Raw genomic sequence first — 21,191 nt, forward strand, 5'->3', positions numbered from 1 at the left:
CCACACTTATCCCATTCAGCATCCGGTCTAACGAGCTGCTTCTTTTGCATGGCGTGCTGTGGACATCTGGGTGGATGGGTGCTACGGAGGATGAGATGGGGGTTCCATGGAGAGAAGCGGCAGCGTCGTCGAAGAAAGGTGGAGGTGGTGACCTGTGTATATCCGGGAGAGGAGAAGCGGCAGCGTCGTTGAAGAAAGTGACCTCTGGATTTTCGTCTAAGCGCAAAGGAGAAAGTGACCCGTGAATTTCAGGGACACCAGCGGCAGCATCGTCGAAGAGCAGTAGAGAAGATGGGCTGAAGATATCCAGGAGAGCGGCGGCAGAATCGTTGAAGCGTATTGGAGGAAGTGGTCTGCGGGTTTGTTGGGTTGGCTGCCATTTGTTTTGCGTTGAGTGTACATCACCTTATTTCTTCTTGACATAATAAGGCTGACGTCTATTAAAACCCTTAGCCTTTGGGGTCAGCAGAAGGTTTTCTTTATTGGCCTTAGCCTGTCGCTTTGGCCTTGGCTTGGAAACTGCTGCTGCCTTTCGCTTTTTCTGTGTGATAGGCACGGCAGAGGCGAGTGGCTTCCGGCATCCGTAGAATCGAGATTGATCCATGGAAGCAGATGGCACAATGCAGTATCTGGACAAGGGCAAGTTCAGATAAAGATCATCGAGTGGTGGGCTATGCAAAGTGTGTAACCTTTTATGCATGGCGACGAGGTAGAGGTGTTGAAAGTGGGCGTACTCTAATGTGAGTCATTAACGTATAAATACACCATCCATTTTGTGGATTCACTGCACATTGAATACACATCGACTAAACATCGAATATACATTCTTGTGTTTGTATTTCTTTCTACTCGCAGCAATGCCTGTTAAAAAGATTTCAAAGGATCTCAGCATGCGAATTAAGGAGATGTACATGAGCGGACACCAAATTGCAGATATCCAACGCTGGTTAGCTACTTCTGGCCTCGTTGTGCCATCAACCACCGTGAGCTATCATGCACACGGAAAACCAGACAACGCACGAGGACACCAACGGTAACTAACGCGTAAGTATATTTATATAACTAAATTTATTTATTTTTTTATAAAATATTGTACTGTAGATCTACTAGTGTACTGTAATAGTGTACTGTAGATCTACTGTATCTAATTTTATAGTTATTTCGGTATATTTATATAACAACGGTATATGTATATTTTTTATATTGCTGCATATTAATAGAACAATATATTGTGTACTATCGATCTACTGTATCTAATTTTATAGTTATTTCGGTATATTTATATAACAACATTATATGTATATTTTTTTATATTGCTGCATCTTAATAGAACAATATATTGTGTACTGTCGATCTACTGTATCTAATTTTATAGTTATTTCGGTATATTTATATAACAACGGTATATGTATATTTCTTATATTGCTGCATATTAATAGAACACTATATTGTGTACTGTAGATCTACTGTATCTAATTTTATAGTTATTTCAGTATATTTATATAACAACGGTATATGTATATTTTTGAAGTGAAACTTCTTTAGTGGCACCTATTCTGATGGGGTAAAACGGGAGAGATGGGGGACAAATGTGAAACGGAAGTGACGGCAGGGCTTCCCCATCCCTCCCCCCCACACGCCTGCTGTGACATGCGGTGCCGGCGATAGCCGCCGGCGCCACTCCTAACGGCCGCCGTTAACCCCACACGTCCGCTGCCATGGGTGTACAAAGATGGCTGGCGCAGAGCTTCCGGTGCTGCGGGTGTGGGTGTAGTTAGATGGCGGAAGCCCCGCAAGTCCTCCGGCTGTGAGAGGAGGAGCCGCTGCTCAGCCTCTCTCCTCCCTAACTCCGCTTCCCCTTCCCTGTGTCCCGCTGACTGAGCGCCGCCGGGGCCGGAGGTGGAGAGCCGCCATTCCCCCCATACGTCCACACAGACATGGGAGGTTGAAGCGCATGCGCAGATTTGACCGCCGGGTCTCTCAGGCCAGGAAGCTATCTGCATCCGTTGATGCGAGGCAGCGCATGCGCAGAGTCGTCCGCCCCTCGTAGTGGCCTACTACACTGTAACTCACTGGATTGTTGTTTTTCTGTACATTGTAGGGAGACAACTCTTCTGGTCGACAAAATAAGTGAGAAGAATGATGAGAAGAGTGCATTAAGGGTCAAATACACTCTGCAAGAAAATCACAATCTCACTGTATCCGAGACCAGCATAAAGAAGATGAGACGCAGAATTGGATGGAAATATGGACGTGTGAGGTTAGTACTGGACAATACAGGAGGTAAAAGTGTTGTTTAAGAAACTGTACTGTACCTCTAAAACTAATTATTCCTTGTCATTACAGACCGTACCCCATGATAAGGGACGTTAACAAAATCAAAAGAGTGGTCCAGGCCCAGGCATGGATCTTCAGTGGGGAAACTTTCCAGGATTGCATCTTCACTGACGAGTCTACTGTATCGCTGGAGAAATTTGCCACCTTTGCATTCCACAAAAAAGGTTGCATATCTATGAAGCCGCGGCCAAAACACCCAGTGAAGATGCATGTGTGGGGTGCCATCTTTAGGCGTGGACCAGGATGCATTGTCATCTTTGAAGGTAAAATATAAAATATAATGTAGCCTTATGCATTGTACTGTATTAGTGTGCAGTTTTTTGAGCACTTTTCTTTTCTTGTTATAGGAATCATGGATAAAGCTTTCTTCCAAGACAAAATTGTGCCTGAGATTGTGGAATACATCACACGCGAGTTCCCGGGTGGTCACCGTTTCTACCAGGACAACGATCCGAAGCACACCGCGTCAACAGCGCATATCCTTGAGCGCGGTATCAACTGGGTGAAGACGCCAGCGGAGTAAGTGCGGTAACCGTGTCTCATTTTTTCCCCACTGTTTTTACTGTGTACTGTATCTCTTAAACTAAATGTCCTTTTTTTCCAATGACAGATCGCCAGACTTCAATCCGATCGAAATGGTCTGGCATCAGCTGAAGGACCATATCCGAAAAGTCGTGAAACCCTCCAAAAAGGATGAGTTGGCGAAAGGCATACTGAGTTTTTGGAACGATGTACTCACCGTGGAACGATGCAATAAATATATTTACCATATTGCGACTGTGTTGCCCATTGTGATCGCGCGTAATGAGCAAGCATCAGGAAGGTAGTATGGTATACTGAAGTAATGTACTGTAGTATTGTAAGTACAGTATGATATAGGTAAGTATGGCACAGATTTTTTCTTTCCTAGTAGTCAGAGTATACAGTAGTTCCAGTATAGACTAGTTTGATAGTATTACGGTAACTGCATACTGTAGTCCAATATGGAGTAGCTATACAGTACACAATGCCATAATACAGTATGCACCTACAGTACAGTAACTGCTCAAATTACTTCTTTCCAGAGAGAGCAGCACCAGCCATCTGGTTACAAAGTATTTAACAGTAGTCAGAGAATACAGTAGTTCCAGTATGGACTTGTTTGACAGTGCTAACAGCGTACTGTAGTCCAATATGGAGTAGCTACAGTATACAGTACACAGTGCCATAATACAGTACAGTATGCACCTAACTGCTCAATTTATTTATTTCCAGAGAGAGCAGCACCAGCCATATGGTGCTGAACTATTTAACAGTAGTCACAGTATACAGTAGTTCCAGTATAGACTAGTTTAACAGTACTACACAGCACACAATGCCATAATACAGTATGCACATAACTGCACTAATTTTTTGTTTTCTTGTCTTTTCAGAAAAAAAGGATGGACTGGGAGAGAGGGGGGTTTCGTGTACAGTCTGTGAACTGTTTGTACAATTAAGTGTACAGTATCTAAACAGCAGTAATGATGTACACAAAACCTCTCCTCTCTCAATGAACTACTGTACTGTACACAGAATGAGGAAGAAGATAAAGACGGAAAAAATTATATTACTATATATATTATTATATATTATATATTATTAATTAATATTATTATCAATGTGCATTATTCATGATTATCCACCGGCCCTCAATTTCCATCTGACAGAAGAACTTAATAAAGACTGCATTATGTATTATTCATGATTATTTTTATATTTGTTTTTTTTGGTTCCTGATAAAATAAAATAAATATGTATTTACATTCTTGATAATCATAATCATTGACAACAACCCCCGCCCCCCACACCTACAGTACACCAAAGAAAATGAATGAATGACAAAACAACTTGAATCCGTTAATGGTTTTTTAACTCTCAATTCTCACAGTGCTGTGCAAATCAGATTTACATATCAAATTCGAGAAGGGATTTTTCCAAAGCGTTACCGTAAACAAAGCCTCAAAGGGTTGGAGGGGGGGGGGGTTGTGTGAGTCATGCGCAGTAATCAGCTAGCTCCCATCTCAAAGAGGATTACACACAGGCGCAGTAAGGTGACGCTCGGCTAGGGACGGATTAAGAACACAATGGCAAACTTCAGAAAATGAATGACTCTGTGGAGGTGTCTGTCGATAAGAGTTTCAAATCCTTGAGCAAGCCTTGTGTGTGCATGGGATAGGGGGCTACAGGGTACAGCTGCATGAAGTTCAAAGATAATGACATACTTTAATTTCAAAAGGCAGTTCATCATAATAATATGATCCCTACACTCCCAAATACAGTACGTAAAAAGCACACAAATCAACCATGTGCAGTCAAACGCACAGGGTTGCAGTCAAAAGCTACAGCACAGATTGAATATCATAATATCAAGATGGTTTTTGCAGGCTCGTGGAGAAAAAAAAACATTAAAAACTGAGGAGAATTTTTTTTTTTTTTTTTGGTCACTCACTCAAGCAAGCAGTGGTGGGTGAAGTTACAGGTGCATGCGCAGTAATCATCTGCTGTCAAGCAGGAATCTGATTGAAACCAGAAAGACACACGTTCAAAGGAATGGCGTGGGAGAGATGTACTGCACTGTAGATAAGATAAGAAGTTGAAATATCCTGCAGTGCAGCAAATTATCCTGTGTGTGTGCGGGGGCGAGCGAGGGGAGAGCGCTGCATATGCCGAAATGTGACAGTGTTACAGTACTGTACACACCTGTGCGTTTCAACAATTTTCAAATGAGACATGCAAATGCATGTATACTGTAAATATGCAAATTTACAATTACTGCGCACGCACACGCAGACTGTGTACTGACGTAGGTTGAACTGCTAAGGTATTAGACTTCCAAGACAACAGCTCGTGAACGCCCCCCTGAGTTTTTAGACGGCATTGCAGTATTGCAGACAGCAAGAATAAAATGCTAATATCACGAGCGCTAAAATAACGCAATTCACTCCGGACTAAAAAAAAAAACGCATCTGACCGAGATTATCAGAGCGCCGCGCATATAGCCGATTTAGGATAAAGGCGGCCGCCACTGTATCCTTATTCATCCTGATCCTAAACTGCCTTTCACCCTAGAAGTAGATGCATCAGACATCGGTGTTGGTGCTGTCCTTTCCCAGAGGAAGAATCCTCAATCCAGATTGCATCCCTTTGCATTTTTCTCCCCAAAAAATTCTTCCGCTGAGTGCAATTACGATATCGGGAATCGGGAACTCCTGGCTGTGAAATTAGCATTAGAAGAATGAAGACATTTTCTGGAGGGCACTGAGAATCCCATAACTATCTTAACAGATCATAAAAATCCGTTATACATTGAATGAGCACGTCGTCTTGGAGCCCGTCAAGCCAGATGGTCATTATTCTTTTCAAGATTCAATTTCATAATATCATATCTGCATGGAACAAAAAATTTCAAGGCTAACGCCCTTTCCCGACAATTCTCTTCGGATGATAAATCTGAGGACCAACAAAGGCCTATTCTCCCTGCTAAGTGTATTCTTATCTGCAACCACCTTCAACGTTCTCAAAGATATTGTACGACAACAAGATCACACCCCTGCAGATTTCAATATTCCCGAGGGTCGTCTGTATACTTCTCCTACACACCGCAGGAAAGTTCTCCAATGGAGTCACTCCTCCAGAGCCGCTGGTCACCCAGGTACCAGGAGAACTTTAGATCTGATTTCCAGAACTTTTTGGTGGCCCAGGATTCAGAAAGATGTCAAGGACTTCGTAGCCGCGTGCCCAACTTGTGCCAGGACTAAGACTCCCAGGAATCTTCCTTCAGGACTTCTCCAGCCCCTTCCTGTTGCCAACCGACCATGAACACACCTGTCCATGGATTTCATTGTGGATTTACCGGTATCCAAGGGCATGAATACGATCCTGGTGGTCGTGGATCGATTTTCTAAACAGTCCCACTTTATGCCTCTCAAAGGTCTTCCCAATTCTTCCAACCTTCCCGTGTATTCATCAGAGAGATCTTTCGACTTCACAGAGTACCCCTGGTTATCGTGTCTGATAGGGGTTCACAGTTTGTGTCTCGCTTTTGGCGTTCTTTTTAAATACAACTGGGCATTTCTCTACATTTCTCCTCCGGGTACCACACACAGACGAATGGTCAAACTGAAAGGACCAATCAGTCCCTAGAACAATACATAAGATGTTTTGTTTCAGATTCCCAAGATGACTGGTCAGAACTTTTGCCCTGGGCAGAATTCGCCCATAACAACGCACAAAGTGGATCTACTCTGGAATCCCCATTTTTTGTAAATTACGGGTTCCATCCTTCTACACTCCCTATCTCTGTATCTTCATCAGGGGTTTCCGCGGCAGACGACAGGATTAAAGCATTGCAAGATCTTTGGAAAAAGGTTCAGGCAAACATCAAGACAGCTACCAATAAGCAGAAGACCCAGGCTGATCGCCACCGTAGACCTGCTCAGGAATTCAAGATTGGCGACAAAGTTTGGCTCTCATCCAAGAACATCAGGCTGAAGGCACCGTCTATGAAGTTTGCAACCAGATTTCTCTGTCCTTTTTCTATCTCAGAAAGGATTAATCCCGTGGCGTATCGTCTCGCGTTACCTCCTTCTATGCGGATCCCATCCGTTTTTCACGTCTCATTGCTTAAGCAAGTGGTCCAGAATACTCACTCAGTTCATTCGCCTCCCACTTCGTCTCATATGGTACAAGGCCAACCTGAGTATGAAATACAATCCATTCTGGACTTAAAGTTCTCAAGAGGCTCATTACAGTATTTGGTACACTGGAAGGGTTACGGCCCAGAGGAAAGATCCTGGGTTCCTAATCATCATGGTCATGCTTCCAGGATAATCCGTAACTTCCATTCCAAATTTCCGGATAAGCCTTCATGGAGTCGCCCGGAGGTCGCTCCTAGAGGGGGGGTACTGTGAGGATTCGCCGTTCCAGCGTTCAGGGACCATCCCCTCACCTGGCTGTACGTTGTGGTCGCTCGTCTAGTCGCCCCGCTGATGCGCGCGGTAGGCTCTGTCCCCGCTCTGTTGTTAAACAACACCAGCATGGCAGTGATGCGCGTTCCAGGCTCCGCCACCGCTCTGATGTCTCAAGGAACCGGCCTGGGAGTATCACACACTCTAAGTCCCGCCGTCTGAACTCTGTGACACGTGCAGCCTGCAAGCAACCTCCTACCTGATCGGCTGCATCATTGGACAAACCTGTGAGTACCAGTAGCCTATGACGATTCACTTCCTGGTTCCACCCCTGCCTGTTATTGGAGTCTCCTTCCTTTTATATGGAAACAAAAGAAACAGCACACAACGCCAAACAGTGAAGCAAGTAATGCTATATATTAGTAATTACAGGGTAATAAATCTGCGTACATCAAAACAGTGGAATAGGTGCATTTAGTGTGTTTCACACAAGTTACCACTCAGCAACTGTTGTCAGAAGAGTCTGCAGCTTGCTTCTCTCAGCGGGGGCGCTACGTTGGTTCAGGAGCAGGATTAATGTCCAAAACCCCTCATCCAACAGTACATCGCTCCCAAGGGGATTTCCCTTTAAGGCAACCACGATCCGTTGCAGGTATTGGTGCTTGGTGGGACCGCTCGTGCTTCCAAGCCGTCTGGTGCAGCTCGTGTAGCTCAGCGAGCAGATCCACTGTACGGGGGTGAGACCTCAGCTCTGCAAGGGTACACTCGGCGTGCCACGTTGTCGCTCCGTCACGGGATACTGCGTGATGACGTCACAGTCTCCGCAGCAGCGAGGGAACCGGCAGGGAGGCAGTGAAAGTCTCTCAAAGTCTCTCAAAGTCTCTCATATGCCCAAAATTACCACCGGGAGTAATACTAGCAGGGTGAAGCCAATGGAGGCAATGGCAATATTAAGGCACTAGATAAAAATCATCCAACATGTTTCGTAGAATAAACTACTTCTTCAGGGAATAATTTGGCCATTACCCAGAGGCCTTAAGTACCTAACAAAGATGTCTCATTGGTCAAACAATTAAAAATGGACCAATCATCTAGACTAGGTAATGGTTAAAGTGATAGGGAAAATGAAATCATTACTTTTAAAACAACAACTTTATTAACTACATACATAATAAAAAGATTTTATAAACATATAAACTAAACCTAGCATAAATAATTAAAAACATGCTGGAATAAAAGAAACACAATATTAGTACTAAAATAGATAGTATCAATAAATACATATAAAAGATGCAACTAGAAGTAACAATATAAATACGTATAGACAATAGAACGGAGCAGGGAAAACAGAGATACATAGATCAGTGATATCCCTTGGGTTTAAGTGGAGAAGGGGGCTAGAAATTTTTTTTTAATAAAAATTCCTCTTAATAAAGTGCCCAGATGTCAACATCCTCATTTAACCCCTTAGGGGACATAGTATCTAACTTGTGTATCAAATATGTCTCCTTAGATGATAGTGTTTTAACTCTGTCCCCACCTCTTCTATTTACAGGAATAAACTGAATCCCCTTAAAAGTGAGACTGGACGGATCTTTGTTGTGGTGTAATAAAAAGTGCCTGGAAACACTGTGTTTTTCAAAACCATTTTTTATATTTCTGACGTGTTCCTGGATACGAACTTTAAGGCTGCGTTTGGTTCTGCCTACATACTGATATCCACACGCACATTCCAATAAGTAAACAATGTGTGTAGATGTACATAAAATAAAGTCATCAATATTAAAAACTTCTTGTGTGTTTTTAGAATTAAATGTATGCTTGTCAGCATGTTGGTACTTACAAATACTACACTTACCACAAATATAATTGCCTTTTGGTTTAGGCCCTAACCAGTTCTTTTGTACTGTAGTGTTATTACTTAAAAAAACATCACTAGGTGCTAGCAAATTTTTAATGTTTTTGGCTCTCCTATAGATAAACCGTGGTTTAGTGTCTAGATGTGATCCCAATATGGGATCATTGCACAAAATACCCAGTGTTTATAAAAAAAACCTTTTCGATGTCCCTATGTACGGAATTATAATCTGTAAAGAAGGCCACATTTAAAATTTCATTTTTCATTATTGGGCCTATTTTATTTCTTGTCTTGGTTCTATTTTGAATTAACATATCTTTACGATCCATGTTACGTACCCTTATAATCTCTCTTTCGAGAAGTTCCTTAGGGTATCCCCTCTCTCTGAATCTCAAAAATAGTTTATTAGCCTGCTTGTCAAAAACCTCTATACTACTGCAGTTTCGTCTGAGTCTGACAAATTGCCCTCCTGGAATATTTTTTATCTATGTACTTTTGTGATTACTATTCGCCATCAGCAAATTGTTAGTATCCACCTCCTTAAAGAAGGTTTCAGTCTCCACAGTGCCATCCGCTCTGGAAGTAAGTCTTAAATCCAGAAAATCTATCTGGGTGGCATCCACCTTATGTGTAAACTCAAGGTTGAAATCATTCCTATTCAGGTTATCTACAAATGCACTGGCCGATGCATAATCACCGTCCCACACACACAGGATGTCGTCTATGTAGCGTTTCCACACAACGACATTCCTGTGGTAGGGTTCCTCGGGCACAATGAACTGAGACTCCCACTTACCCACATACAGGTTTGCGAAACTGGGGGCAAACCTAGTACCCATTGCAGTTCCGCAAACCTGCAGGTAGAAAGTGGAAAGAAACAGAAAATAATTATGTTTCAATATGAAACTAATAGACTCGAGAATAAATTTCCTATTTAATGGGTGCATTGTGGGGTCTACTTCCAAAAAGGAGTTGACTGCATCCAACCCTTTCTGATGGGGTATATTTGTATAGAGGGATTTTATGCCACATGTAATCCATACATATGAACTCTTCCATTTGAAATCTTTAAATAAATTTAGAACTGCAGTAGAATCCTTCAAATAAGAGGTTAATTCACCAACATACGGTTGGAGAAAAAAATCCACGTATTGACTAAGATTGGCTGTCATAGATTGTATATCTGACACGATTGGGCGTCCGGGTGGATCCACCAAGGCCTTATGTATTTTCGGCAGGTGGTAAAATATGGGGATCCTTGGGAATTCAGAAAATAGGAAGGCGAACTCTGTTGTTGTGATGACGGATAGAGTGACTGCATTATCTAATAGCGCTTTTAGTTCCCTTAAAAACTCGGCTGTGGGGTCCTTCAATAATTTGACATAGGACGATGTGTCGTTAAGAAGCCTTAAAGCTTCTTTTTCATAATCACACCTATTTTGGACAACTACGCCACCACCTTTGTCCGCCTGCCTTATAATTAGGCTTGCATCATCCTTCAATGTTTTAAGGGCTAGGGACTCGCTTACACTGAGGTTATGTTTAATGTTACCTGACTTAAAATTACGTGATAAAATGTTAAAATCATTGATGACCATATTAAAAAATGTATCAATATGATGACCCTTGGAATGTGCGGGATAGAACTTAGATTGGGTTTTAAATTCAGTATGTCTAATTTCTATTTCTTTATCAGAATTACTTGCAGCAACCATAGCAGCCTTACCAGGAATAAGGTCCATATCTTGTTTCAGAAAATGTCTCTTTAGGGTAATATTGCGAGTGAACTTGTGTAGATCTTTGAACAACTGGAAGGAGCTTGGTCCACAGGTTTTGGAAAAACTCAAACCCCTTCCAAGTATGCTCAATTGATCCTTACTTAAAACTGTGGAGGAGAGATTAAAAACCCCTTTGTTTGCTAGGTTGTTCTTTCCCAAGAGTACTCTCTTCTTTTGTGCTCTGGTCCCTCCTCGTGTTCCTCATCTGATGTAACCCTTTTCTTCCTTTTCTCTTGGGGGTATTCTATATATCTTTCACTGTTATTACCTTCCTTTCTAGTCTTGTTCTTACAGTATCAAGTCTAAAAAAGAAGGTGAATCTGTAGTGGGTTCAGGTCTAACCGGGCGTTTGGGTGAATATTTAGGGAAGTTCCTGGGTGAGTATCTAGATGTTCTCGCATGGGGGTCTTTGTGCTCATATTCATAATTTCTATGCTGTCCCTGTGGCCTTGAGCCATACCTAAAGCCCTCAATGTAGTTTTTCCCTTTATAATTGGGATTGCGATACCCATTACCATGGTTAGAGCGTGAGCGATCTCTATCTGATCGATCATTTTTATTGGTTCTGCTCTCTCTCTTCTGTTCGTAGGTGTGGTAATTTTCTTGTCTGTTCTTTGAATGTATAGACCCCCCTCTTTCTTTTTTATGGGGGATATACTCATCGCCTACTACCCTTCCTCTATCTTTTTTAGCCCAGTCCCTCTGTCTTCCTTGCTGGTAATCTAATTTGTCTCTTAAAAATTTATTGTGTTTCGTTTTTAAAAGTTCATCTTCTTCATACTCTAATTTAACTTTTAAATCATGCTCAATCTCCGAGCAATCAGTTTCTATCACTATCGGTTCTAATGCTTTAATTGCTTTCAAAATCTCCTTTTCTAAGTCTTTGATCTCACGGTTCCTTTCATATATTATTAACCTAATGAGATCATTAGAACACTCGTCCTGTATTCTGTTCCACTCCTGCATAAATTTAGGGTTATCCTTACCGAAGGTAGGGCTTTTTGAAAACCTGAGACCTCTTGGTATTCTACCCACATCCAAATAACTTTGTAGGGTTTTGGTCTCAAGCCAATGTTTACCCTCGGTAAGTAATAGCCGTTCTAATATTTTAAATTGTTCTTTAGCTGTTAAATTGATTGGTTCATTGGGCTGACCATGTACACTACCGACACACTTTATCACACTGCGGCCAGATCCGCAAGCCGGGAGATTTCCCGGCTTGCTAGTGGCCGCCCCTCGGCGTGCCGAGCGTCATAGACGCGCGGTCACGTGTCTTCGGGAGCGTGCGCCCCCTGCACGCGCGTCCAGGGGCTCCCCGAGGGAGCCCTGGTGTCCCGCGATCGCGGGACAGCGGCAGGGGGTTCCGGGGGACCCGGCGGACCCGGCAGCGGTAGGGAGAGCGCCCCGATCGGAGGGCGCTCTTCCGCTGCTTCGGCGCGCGCCCGTCACTCTCGGGCGCGCGCCAGGCTACTGCTGCGGCCAAGAAAGGGCAAATGCTCGAATAAACTTGGCCGCAGCAGTAACACTTCGTCTGTAAAGAGGAGTTTAAAGTGTTCCTCCCTTTCTACACAAGTTCACTCGCAATATTACCCTAAAGAGACATTTTCTGAAACAAGATATGGACCTTATTCCTGGTAAGGCTGCTATGGTTGCTGCAAGTAATTCTGATAAAGAAATAGAAATTAGACATACTGAATTTAAAACCCAATCTAAGTTCTATCCCGCACATTCCAAGGGTCATCATATTGATACATTTTTTAATATGGTCATCAATGATTTTAACATTTTATCACGTAATTTTAAGTCAGGTAACATTAAACATAACCTCAGTGTAAGCGAGTCCCTAGCCCTTAAAACATTGAAGGATGATGCAAGCCTAATTATAAGGCAGGCGGACAAAGGTGGTGGCGTAGTAGTCCAAAATAGGTGTGATTATGAAAAAGAAGCTTTAAGGCTTCTTAACGACACATCGTCCTATGTCAAATTATTGAAGGACCCCACAGCCGAGTTTTTAAGGGAACTAAAAGCGCTATTAGATAATGCAGTCACTCTATCCGTCATCACTACAACAGAGTTCGCCTTCCTATTTTCTGAATTCCCAAGGATCCCCATATTTTACCACCTGCCGAAAATACATAGGTTTGCCCCCAGTTTCGCAAACCTGTATGTGGGTAAGTGGGAGTCTCAGTTCATTGTGCCCGAGGAACCCTACCACAGGAATGTCGTTGTGTGGAAACGCTACATAGACGACATCCTGTGTGTGTGGGACGGTGATTATGCATCGGCCAGTGCATTTGTAGATAACCTGAATAGGAATGATTTCAACCTTGAATTTACACATAAGGTGGATGCCACCCAGATAGATTTTCTGGATTTAAGACTTACTTCCAGAGCGGATGGCACTGTGGAGACTGAAACCTTCTTTAAGGAGGTGGATACTAACAATTTGCTGATGGCGAATAGTAATCACAAAAGTACATGGATAAAAAATATACCAGGAGGGCAATTTGTCAGACTCAGACGAAACTGCAGTAGTATAGAGGTTTTTGACAAGCAGGCTAATAAACTATTTTTGAGATTCAGAGAGAGGGGATACCCTAAGGAACTTCTCGAAAGAGAGATTATAAGGGTACGTAACATGGATCGTAAAGATATGTTAATTCAAAATAGAACCAAGACAAGAAATAAAATAGGCCCAATAATGAAAAATGAAATTTTAAATGTGGCCTTCATTACGGATTATAATTCTGTACATAGGGACATCGAAAAGGTTTTTTTATAAACACTGGGTATTTTGTGCAATGATCCCATATTGGGATCACATCTAGACACTAAACCAAGGTTTATCTATAGGAGAGCCAAAAACATTAAAAATTTGCTAACACCTAGTGATGTTTTTTTAAGTAATAGCACTACAGTACAAAAGAACTGGTTAGGGCCTAAACCAAAAGGCAATTATATTTGTGGTAAGTGTAGTATTTGTAAGTACCAACATCCTGACAAGCATACATTTAATTCTAAAAACACACAAGAAGTTTTTAATATTGATGACTTTATTTTATGTACATCTACACACATTGTTTACTTATTGGAATGTGCGTGTGGATATCAGTATGTAGGCAGAACCAAACGCAGCCTTAAAGTTCGTATCCAGGAACACGTCAGAAATATAAAAAACGGTTTTGAAAAACACAGTGTTTCCAGACACTTTTTATTACACCACAACAAAGATCCGTCCAGTCTCACTTTTAAGAGGATTCAGTTTATTCCTGTAAATAGAAGAGGTGGGGACAGAGTTAAAACACTATCATCTAAGGAGACATATTGGATACACAAGTTAGATACTATGTCCCCTAAGGGGTTAAATGAGGATGTTGACATCTGGGAACTTTATTAAGAGGAATTTTTATTAAAAAAATTTTCTAGCCCCCTTCTCCACTTAAACCCAAGGGATATCACTGATCTATGTATCTCTGTTTTCCCTGCTCTGTTCTATTGTCTATACGTATTTATATTGTTACTTCTAGTTGCATCTTTTATATGTATTTATTGATACTATCTATTTTAGTACTAATATTGTGTTTCTTTTATTCCAGCATGTTTTTAATTATTTATGCTAGGTTTAGTTTATATGTTTATAAAATCTTTTTATTATGTATGTAGTTAATAAAGTTGTTGTTTTAAAAGTAATGATTTCATCTTCCCTATCACTTTAACCATTACCTAGTCTAGATGATTGGTCCATTTTTAATTGTTTGACCAATGAGACATCTTTGTTAGGTACTTAAGACCTCTGGGTAATGGCCAAATTATTCCCTGAAGAAGTAGTTTATTCTACGAAACATGTTGGATGATTTTTATCTAGTGCCTTAATATTGCCATTGCCTCCATTGGCTTCACCCTGCTAGTATTACTCCCGGTGGTAATTTTGGGCATCTGAGAGACTTTGAGAGACTTTGAGAGACTTTCACTGCCTCCCTGCCGGTTCCCTCGCTGCTGCGGAGACTGTGACGTCATCACGCAGTATCCCGTGACGGAGCGACAACGTGGCACGCCGAGTGTACCCTTGCAGAGCTGAGGTCTCACCCCCGTACAGTGGATCTGCTCACTGAGCTACATGAGCTGCACCAGACGGCTTGGAAGCGCGAGCGGTCCCACCAAGCACCAATACCTGCAACGGAGCGTGGTTGCCTTAAAGGGAAATCCCCTTGGGAGCGATGTACTGTTGGATGAGGGGTTTTGGACATTAATCCTGCTCCTGAACCAACGTAGCGCCCCCGCTGAGAGAAGCAAGCTGCAGACTCTTCTGACAACAGTTGCTGAGTGGTAACTTGTGTGAAACACACTAAATGCACCTATTCCACTGTTTTGATGTACGCAGATTTATTACCCTGTAATTACTAATATATAGCATTACTTGCTTCACTATTTGGCGTTGTGCGCTGTTTCTTTTGTTTCCATTTCCTAGAGTGTGGGGGGTGCTGAGCCACCCCCTGTGTTTATAGCAGCAGACGCCTCTACAAATACACGGTTATGTGATATAATTTCACCCTCACTGTGGTTATTGTGATTTATTTCTTGGTCACTTATTTACAGTATGTGGTTTAGTCACTGCACTATATTTTTATTCTAAATTCTGGGTTAGATAGTTGCGCACAGTATTTTCTCTGTTTTTTACTGTCCTTCCTTTAACACCCTGCACTTTCAGCTTACCTTTGCTGAGCATAGTCAGTGTGAAGCCGTGCCTTGCTGCATTCTGTTCCTGATACCTTGTTTTGTCTTGTCTGCCTGATTAACCCTTTGTTGCCTGAACCCGGCTAGTTTCTTGGGCTCCGCTTCTCTCCGCTCCTGACCTTGGCAAAATACTCCGACGATCCGCTCTTCTACAATCCTCACCTTGGCAAAGTATCCCGACGATCCGCTCTTCTACAATTTTCACCTTGGCAAAGTACCCCGACGATCCGCTCTTCTACAATCTTCACCTTGGCAAAGTACCCCGACGATCCGCTCTTCTACAATCCTGACCTGGCAAGTATATACGACTACTCTGCACTCTATAACCCTGATCCGGCTTGCACGACCAATCTACATCCTACACTACCGACACATTTTATTGCTCATCGGCCAGATCCGCAAGCCAGGAGATTTCCCGTCTTGCTAGTGGCCGCCCCTCGGCGTGCCTCGCGTCACTGACGCGCGGTCACGCGTCATCGGGAGCCTGCGCCCCCTGCACGCGCTTCCAGGGCTCCCCGAGGGAGCCCTGGTGTCCCGCGATGTGGGGGACGGCGGCAGGGGGTTCCGGGGGACCCGGCGGACCCGGCAGCGGGAGGGAGAGCGCCCCGATCGGAGGGCGCTCTTCCGCTGCTTCGGCGCGCGCCCGTCACCCTCCGGCGTGCGCCAGGCTACTGCTGCGGCCGAGAACGGGCAAATGCTCGAATAAACTCGGCCGCAGCAGTAGGTGCGCCCGCGTGGCTATGGGTTGGCGTTTCTCAATTCCCTACCTCAGCACCGCGGTCGCACTTCGTTTGTGGTGAGCTACGCGTTACAAGTAGAAATACACTCCTACATGCTAAAAGTGGACATAATCGAAGTCTATTTAGAGGTATACCCTTGGGGCAATACATCCGACTACGTCGAAATTGCTCAAGTCTAGAAATCTTTAAATCTAGATCAATGGAACTTACAGATCGTTTCATTTCCAGAGGATATAACAAAGCTATTCTTGAGGAGGCTTATTTGAATGCCCTCAGCAAAAGTAGGAAGATTTGATAGGTTCTAAAAATATTGGGAGAAATGTGAAAACTGTTCAAAGACATGATGCTTCTGATCTTGACTCACCTTACTTTATAACTCAATTCAGCAATCAATCTTACGCAATTGATGTATCAATTGTATCATCAACAAACACTGGGGAATACTTTCAATAGACCCGTTTTTGAAGGGCATTACATCAATAAATCCAAGATTTGTGTTTAGAAAATCACAAACCTTTGGTAACCTCATCTCTCCCAGTGTGGTTACAAATGTTAAAAATAATAAAAACATTGTAAAAAGAGAATTTTTTCCAAATCCTGTCTTTTATTAACTGTAACTCAGAATTCATTATATACATGCTCATCTGTGGGTGTAATAGAAAATATGTAGGTCTTACTACAAGGAAATTCAAAATTCGGATCATGGAACACATGAGACTGATAATAAAAAAAGATCTAAATCACCCAGTTTCTTTACACTTCAATGGTTCACTTGAACATTTTAAGTGTGTAGCCTAGAACATTTTCATATGCATTTTAGAGGAGGTGATAGAGTTAATGCATTATACAAAAGAGAGGCATACTGGATTTTTTCATTGGATACTCTGGCCCCTAAAGGGTTAAATTCACAGTGGGATCTAAAGTATTTTCTATAGCCAGTATAAACATATGGTATAGATATTTATTATTTCATCTAAAAGCCTCTCTTTTTTTGTATTTTTTGTATTCATTGCTCTAGGTTCTCCTACTAAACTTGTTTTTGCTACTTATGGGCTGACATAATGCCTATCTTGACTGTGTTTAATGTATAGCAGCTCTGAAATTTTTCACAGTTTAAATTATATTATGTTATATCTTGATGATTTGTTCTGTTACATTTACTATTACACATGTGTGACTTAATACATCATCATCATTATGTTTTTTATACTGTTTATTTATATATTCATATATTATATATTTTTTATCATTATTTAATAATATATATATTCGCTGTGTTGTTTCGCTAGAGCAGTTTATTTATTAATACTCCACACCTTATATTTGATTAATTAATCTTATTTATGATGGTGATTCATTTTGGAGTTTTTTCACCTGGAACAATATTGACAGTATAGTTCCATATTCCCTTATTTTGGTGAATTACATACATTAACCGATATCAAGTTTAGGTATGAACTGTTTCCATCAATGTATTCTGTTTTGATCATGTTATACTATTCAATTGAATTTATGTTTCCTCTAAATGCCACTACAAATTGATTTCAACTGATGTTTGTAATTAATTTACAATCAACTGTGTTTGCCAGAAGGAGGGGCTATAAAATCAGGCAGTATACCCTCCGTTCAATACTCCTTGAGAAAGCACTGTTAGAGCGTGAAACGCGTGGAAGGAGAGTTTTGTTTGTTTTGTCCCAGTATGTCCCCAGTTTGTCACTTTTAATTATGTAGTTTAATAAAAATATATATATAGCCATGCCTGGCTTGACTACTAATCTACCATGCCTGACATGTATGTCCTAGTATCAGTGCAGGTAGTGTTAGGCCCAATCCAGGGTTTTTCTGGCACTTCTGTCCCCTCCCCTTGGGGACTGGGGGTGAGTACCGTACCTCTGACTCTAATAGGAGTCAGGGAAGAGCAAGGATTGCCCTTGGTGTCCTAGGCCAGGGGTGGAAGTCCAGGGACCATCCAGAGTGTGAGGCCAGAAAGCGTTGCTGTGCAGTGTATTCTGATAAAAGCTGTGTTGCAATAAAGTATTCCTGTTAAAATATACGCCTGCCTGAGTCTGCAATCTATTAGGGGGAGTAGAAGCGAGTTATCCTGCAGGGATTGTCTCTACATCCCTGAAGCCTGCAAGAGATGGAGGCGCTGACACCGTGAGGCAGAACCAGTTTATACCCCAGAAGCCTTTCCTGATGTCCCCAACACCAACAACGGACACCTCAGTATCCTGTGAGCCAGCAGGTAACCAGCACATTACACCATGTAGATGCACAATCTCCCAGAGGGTGGGGGAAACACTGCTACATTTGGAGGCGCTGCTGAAATGCCCAACAGGACAGGCTTTCAGCGAAGCAGAACAGAAAGAGAGAAATTATGCTTCGAAAGTGAGTACTAAGGAAGGATGGGAGGCTAGGTGTTGCTCTAGGGGACTCCTGCATACCATAACAGGGGCCCAGTTTCCCTGCCAGGGAGCATTAGCCTATGCTGACCTAAAGGGTAACCTGTGAGGAGGCAGATTGCTATTGCTTTGGTTCTAAGTCACCCTGAGGACTGATTCATGTAGGATGCCTGGGGGGCTGTTTTTGTTGCCAGTTACCCAGAAACCTCTGGAAAGGGACTGCCGTGTCAGGGCCATAACGGGTGGCGTTAAAGTACTGTTAGGTAGTATCTGAGGAGGGGTGCCCGAGTCACAGGTGCCAGGAACCTCTGCTGGAGGAACTACCACTTTACTGCTAGCAGCTGATGTACAGGGAGCCACAGAGTACTCATGTCTGGACTGTTATCATGTGCAGTACTGGAGGGAGTTTTGCCTAGCCTGGGGTATATACTCCGCTACCATGTGTTGCAGCAGATTAAGGAGAGAGGGTCCCCGCCAAAATTACGAGAACCCCATGTTAATGCACTTTATTCTATTCATAATTGTGGTTCCAATGTAAAGGGATCAATCAGATAGATGTTGCCATCCAAAATCTGTTGCTGCCTGTAGACGGACGTTCACAGATGTACACAATTGGAGACTTTTATAAGGTGAAAATATAATAAGGCTTTATTGTGCCTTTTCCTTTTCATCAGGAAATCCATCCAAACACAGGGGGTGGGAACAAAGCTTCTATTCACTTGGGAGTATTTCTAGTGAAACACTATGCAATTAATTCACATCTCACTTAGTCAAGCATTTCTCCCAGCCCCAAACACATAGCATGAAATAAGCAGATATAAGAAGTCTCTTAAGAATGAAAGTCTTATCTGTTTCTTGGAGGGAAAATCTTCTCAGTTCCTGGTTCAGTTCCCTTCACTCAGGGTGTGTCAGATCAGGTTTAGTAGTTTTCCCTGTGTCTTGTAAGCAGCTCTGCTGTTTCTTCTGACAGGGCTCAAGACTGTTGTGTCTCCAAAGGTCAGCTCACAAGTGAGCTAAGGAGTCACTTCCTGTCTCAACAGACAGGCTTTTGTAAGCAATCTAAATCAGGCAGGTGGTGTTTATTAATTGACTACCAGCAGTTAACCACCACACTGCTAGATTAAAGGCACATTACTTGAACAGGGATTACTCCCCTGTTACACCGCCAAAAACAGGGACCGCGTATGTTTCCTGTAAAAGTTGCAAGCCTTTTTCTGCATGGGCTCGGCGCAAAAGCTGAAGCCATGCTCATCTATTGTGAGTGGCTTGGCGCGAAGTCAGAGTCACGCCCTCCTACAGTATGCCCCTGTTCTTGACTCCACCAGAGGGAGGGGATGTTGTAACTACCAATCGGCAGAGACTTCCTATACTGAGGGAGGAGACGGATGTGAGCTGCCGCAAACTCAGTTCCTCGGAGCTAGCCAGCTAAGCAGAGCTCAAAGTATTGTGCTGCTTTTGAACTTTGCTACACATCCTTCTACCATGATGTTGGAGTGCAGAATAAATATGCCCAGGGAGAGGCTGAGCTGCTATCACTGGTGGCGCAGGAGCGGGACCGCTGCCTGCTAATTGCCGCCAGTGACTGCGAGATGCTCCAGGGTCTTTCCCCTGAGGAGGTATCTTTACCTTCATCCAACGATGATGACAGCAGCGGAAGGACGTCCGTGGTGATGCGCCGGCCGGCGTGTCACCTCAGCGAGACTGCGAAGGACCCTACACCTAACGGCAGTGCTGAGCAGCGGAGTCCCGGCAAGACAACATCACGGCGAGTGCTGGTGTGGCCTAGCTGCGGAGGGGCGTCACGGCCGATTCGGAGGACCCCATGATCATCCCAAGTCAGCGGGGCATTGAGCATCTTTCCAACCCTGCTTTCCAGGATGCCGTGGAGGCATCCGGAGAGGAGGTACTGGCCGGTACTTCCTCCAACGCGGAGGCCAGCAACACCTTTCCGGTGCAATCGTATATGGACGCACTTCCGGTGCGGGACCTAGATCTGTATCCTGATCTCACGAGACCAGGCACAGATGATGTCATTATTGATGCGACCGGCGGGGCGAAGAGACCTTTGCTGTGCCCGCTCCGGTGGTTACTGCCTTAACTGAAGCCAACGTGCAAAGATATTTTGCCAAAGTTAGGGGTAGGGTCCATCGGGCCCGTACTGACCGGGACACAGCCCTGGTGCAGGCCATAGCGGGCCTGGTAGGCCCAAACCACGGGACTTGCCCTGAGACATTGAACAGCCTACTACCTCGGGCCTTACCATTCGTGCCTTTCCACAAACTGTTGCGGGGCCCAAGAACACTACTCCCTGGGTCCTGGCCGATAAGAAGTTTCCCAAACCCTCACTGTCCTGCCGGTAGCTGCAGGGAGGCTCGGCCGGCACTGGAGTCGGGCCTCTTGTTGCTGCCGGGCCC

At 43.3% G+C, this 21,191-nt stretch overlaps 1 long non-coding RNA gene across 1 annotated transcript; it reads left to right on the forward strand.

The window, feature by feature from the left end:
- The first annotated feature begins 932 nt into the window (after positions 1-932).
- Positions 933-2,556, forward strand: LOC142492024 (uncharacterized). The gene is made up of 3 exons (XR_012800676.1): positions 933-1,044; positions 2,102-2,260; positions 2,347-2,556. It is a non-coding gene; the product is annotated as an uncharacterized LOC142492024 (long non-coding RNA).
- The last annotated feature ends 18,635 nt before the right edge of the window (positions 2,557-21,191 follow it).

The sequence above is a fragment of the Ascaphus truei genome, chromosome 4 (assembly GCF_040206685.1).
Source record: "Ascaphus truei isolate aAscTru1 chromosome 4, aAscTru1.hap1, whole genome shotgun sequence".
In the NCBI taxonomy this organism is placed as follows: Eukaryota; Metazoa; Chordata; class Amphibia; order Anura; family Ascaphidae; genus Ascaphus; species Ascaphus truei.